Raw genomic sequence first — 5000 nt, forward strand, 5'->3', positions numbered from 1 at the left:
TCAGAGGAACTACGACTTTCCGCTGCCAATAAAGCAAATCATCTACTGTGTGAAAATATTAAATTCTTGCCATTTTTTCTCTAATGCACTATGAAATTTTTATAGGCCATAAATACTCCTATTTGACATATCAAACTTAGCCTGCGACAAAATTGTTGTTAAGAGCTTTGTCAAATTTTTGCAATTACACCAAAATGAAACATGGTATCTTTTTATGAAAACTGCTTGAAGAATAACTTGGTTTGTTAGCCGCCAAATCTTATCAAAATACTATGAAAGTATGAATATGATAGATAGAAAAATTCACCTTTGTCTCAGGGAAAAATAAAAAAATAATAATAAAATAATTAAATAAATCTTAAACACTTGATGTTATGTGTTTTTTTAGCTCACCTTTGTCTCAGGGAAAAAAATAATAATAATAAAATAAATAAATAAATCTTAAACACTTGATGTTATGTGTTTTTTTTTTCAACTCTTCGTCAATTACTTAACTATGGTGAAAATCTATGAACCAGCCGCATAATACAAGCCTGGTAAAATCCCTGAAGCAATCCCGAAACAAAACTAGTAAAATGTAGAAATTAACACTAATGATAAAGTCTGTAAAATCTAGAGAGTATCACCAAAGATAAAGCCTCTACATCTGCGATGCAACCCACAAAGACAATGCTCATGAAATCTATTGAGCAAGCTCAAAGATAAAGCTAGTAAAATCTTTGAGGCAGGCCCAAAGATAAAGCTGGTAAAATCTTTGAGGCAGGCCCAAAGATAAAGCTGGTAAAATCTTTGAGGCAGCCCCAAGATAAAGCTGGTAAAATCTTTGAGGCAGGCCCAAAGATAAAGCTAGTAAAATCTTTGAGGCAGGCCCAAAGATAAAGCTGGTAAAATCTTTGAGGCAGGCCCAAAGATAAAGCTAGTAAAATCTTTGAGGCAGCCCCAAAGATAAAGCTGGTAAAATCTTTGAGGCAGGCCCAAAGATAAAGCTAGTAAAATCTTTGAGGCAGCCTCAAAGATAAAGCTGGTAAAATCTTTGAGGCAGCCCCAAAGATAAAGCTGGTAAAGTCTTTGAGGCAGGCCCAAAGATAAAGCTGGTAAAATCTTTGAGGCAGCCCCAAAGATTAAAGCTGGTAAAATCTTTGAGGCAGCCTCAAAGATAAAGCTGGTAAAATCTTTGAGGCAGGCCCAAAGATAAAGCTGGTAAAATCTTTGAGGCAGCCCCAAAGATAAAGTTGGTAAAATCTTTGAGGCAGCCCCAAAGATAAAGCTGGTAAAATCTGTGAAACAACCCCAATGAGAAAGCTGGTAAGATTTGTGAAACAATTCCAAAGACAAAGCTGGTAAAATTTGTGAAACAATTCCAAAGACAAAGCTGGTAAAATTTGTGAAACAATTCCAAAGACAAAGCTGGTAAAATCTGTGAACCAACCCAAACAGACAAAGCTGGTAAAATCTGTGAAACAACCACGATGACAACACTGGTAAAATTTGTGAAATAATTCCAAAGACAAAGCTGGTAAAATTTGTGAAACAATGCCAAAGACAAAGCTGGTAAAATCTGTGAACCAACCCAAACAGACAAAGCTGGTAAAATCTGTGAACCAACCCCAAAGACAAAGCTGGTAAAATCTGTGAAACAATTCTGAAGACAAAGCTGGTAAAATCTGTGAAACAACCCAAAGGCAAAGCTGGTAAAATCTGTGAAACAACCACGATGACAACACTGGTAAAATTTGTGAAACAATTCTGAAAACAAAGCTGGTAAAATCTGTGAGAACCCAAAGACAAAGCTGGTAAAATCTGTGAAACATCCACGATGACAACACTAGTGAAGTCTGTGAAACAATTCAGAAGACAAAGCTGGTAAAATCTGGGAAACAACCCAAAGACAAAGCTGGTAAAATCTGTGAAACAACCACGATGACAACACTGGTAAAATTTGTGAAACAACCCCATTGACAAAGCTGGTGAAATCTGTGAAACAATTCCAAAGACAAAGCTGGTAAAATCTGTGGAGCAACCCAAAGACAAAGCTGGTAAAATCTGTGAAACACCCCAAAGACTAAGCTGGTAAAACCTGTGAAGCAGCCCAAAGACAAAGCTACTAAATCCGTGAATGGATCCCAAAGAAAAAGCCAATTAAATAGATTAAACAGTCCCAAGACAAAACTGGTGAAAAAATAATAATAATAATAATAATAATAAACAGCACTGACAGCATAATGTGAAACTTCTCTGAAGACATAGCTGATTAAATAGAGATCCTTTAAACATAAAACTGAAGAAATATGTGAAAGGACCAGAAAGACGAAGTTGATATCATGGGTCTAAACTTGCAAAATTGTAGGGGTAACACTGAAGAAAAAACAAAAAGCTAAGCCTAAAGCTTGTAAAGTTATAGAAGTAACACTGAAGAAAAAAACTAAAAACGTAGGCCTAACACTTGTAAAATTATCGAAGTAACACCGAAGGAAAAAAACTAAAAAGCTAGGCCTAAAGCTTGTAAAATTATAGATGTAACACTGAAGAAAAAACTAAAAAGCTATGTCTAAAGCTTGTAAAATTATAGAAGTAGCACTAAAGAAAAAACTAAAAAGCTAGGACTAGGCTTGTAAAATTATATAAGTAACACAGAAAAAAAAAACTAAAAATCTAGATCAAAAGCTTGTGAAATTATAGTAGCAACACTAATGATAATACTAAAAAGCTAGAATTAAAGCTTGTAAAATTATAGAAGTAACACTAAAGAAAAACCTAAAAAGCTAGGCCTAAAGCTTGTCAAATTATAGAAGCAACATTAAAGGAACAAACTAAAAGGCTAGGCCTAAAGCTTTTAAAATTATAGTAGCAACACTAATGAAAAACCTAAAAGGTTTGGCCTAAAGTTTGTAAAATTATATTAGCAACACAAATGAAAAAAAAAACTAAAAGGCTAGGCTTAAAGCTTGCAAAACTATAAAAGTAACACTAAAAAAAAAACTAAAAAGCTGTGCCTTAAGCTTGTAAAATTATAGAAGCAACACTAAAAACCTAAAAAGATAGGCCTTAAGCTTGTAAAATTATAGAAGCAACACTAGGAAAAAAACTAAAAAGATAAGTGAGGTAACCTGATAGGCAAGGTTAGAGAAATCTATGAAGCAACCATAAATAAGGATAAAGCTCGTTAAATCTTTGAAGCAACCACTCATATATATCAGGTAAAACAAGTGATAGAACTAGCAAGATATGTGAAATAAAGCTGTATGTAAAAAAAAAATAAAACCTGTCTAGTCACGAGGAAAAAATTCATTATATCTCTGAAGCAACCAGATAAACAAAACTACAGTATAGTCCATTTCTTTTAGCGATGCATATTTGCACCGACTCGCAGCGGTGCCCTTTTAGCTCGGAAAAGTTTACGGATCGCTGATTGGTTGGACAAGATAATTTATAGTAATGTCTGTAAACAATCCTAGAGAAAGAACTAATAATAAGCTTTATGAAGTAACTATTAAAACAGTAAAATGATTGTCTAGGTACGGGAAAGACAAGATAAGTTTCACCGGATGCCTTAAACTAACTTTTCTTTTTTTATCAGGATTTCTTTCCTCCTAGTTTGCATCATCTCGATTCACCAACAAATGCAGACTCTTTTAATGGTGTTAGTACTTATATTAATATATGCTTAGGTGTATTTCCGTAAATATAAACCAGTAACAGTACAGTATAGAAATTTCCCATCTGTGTGCAGATGTGGGCGTTCACATGTGAGAACACAAACCAAATTCTCATTCATACGTACAGTACATACACATACATGTGTGTAAGTGCACCCCCTCTCTCTCTCTCTCTCTCTCTCTCTCTCTCTCTCTCTCTCTCTCTACGAACTTGAAAACTTTCTGTAGATAACTAAGTAAACATCATTTTTACGTATATTGTATCCTATCTAGGAAGAGAAAATAAACGATCGGACAAGTTATTCTTCCCCCAATTGTGTTCTTCATCAAGTAGAATAAAGTAATTTAGCCACGGCAGAAAAGGGGAGGAAAAAAAAAAAAAAAACAGCCAGGCTCACCTGTGAGGGGTAAGTAACAAAGTAGACGTGGAGGTAAATCCATCAGGAGAAATCAATAACACACGGAATGGTTTTCCTAGAGAATAACGATGCTCTCTCTCTCTCTCTCTCTCTCTCTCTCTCTCTCTCTCTCTCTCTCAATTGGCCTTCTTTGTAATCAAATGTTTCCACAGTTCGATTATTACCTCATGTTAGCTGTTATCTTTTAATGAAATGTTTCCACAGTTCGATTATTACCTCATGTTAGCTGTTATCTCTCTCTCCTCTCTCTCTCTCTCTCTCTCTCCTCTCTCTCTCTCTCTCTCAATTGGCCTTCTTTATAATCAAATGTTTCCACAGTTCGATTATTACCTCATGTTAGCTGTTATCTTTTAATGAAATGTTTCCACAGTTCGATTATTACCTCATGTTAGCTGTTATCTCTCTCTCTCTCTCTCTCTTCTCTCTCTCTCTCTCTCTCTCTCTCTCTCTCTCTCTCTCTCTCTATTAATTCTTTTTAATCATAATATAAATTTCCATCCTAATTTCCCCATCAATTTCTTTTGCATTTACTCGCGCTTTCAAATGCTACAACAAAATTTCCCTTGAGGCGCAACATGAATCACATCTGTTGACAGATTAGTGTTTACATTCTCTCTGGATAGCATAAGAGAAACCCTTTCAGATTACGTTCTCTGCCAACGAAAAGTCCGTTGGTTAAAGTGATCTACTTTAAGTATGATTATTCCACTGTCATGTGATTTGATGTCACATGAGAAGGGAAGTCTTCTTATTCTGTAATTTTTTGCATCACGTTCATCGTTTTCTTAAATAGAAGAGAAATATTTTCTTTCCCATTTCTGTTCCATAATATATACGAGACAAATAACCTTCAAATACATAATTTGTATCGAAGAAATCTCAGTTCTCTAATGATAATCCCTTTATCAAAATCTAGATATTAGAT

This window comes from Palaemon carinicauda, chromosome 39 (genome assembly GCF_036898095.1).
Source record: "Palaemon carinicauda isolate YSFRI2023 chromosome 39, ASM3689809v2, whole genome shotgun sequence".
Taxonomy (NCBI): domain Eukaryota; kingdom Metazoa; phylum Arthropoda; class Malacostraca; order Decapoda; family Palaemonidae; genus Palaemon; species Palaemon carinicauda.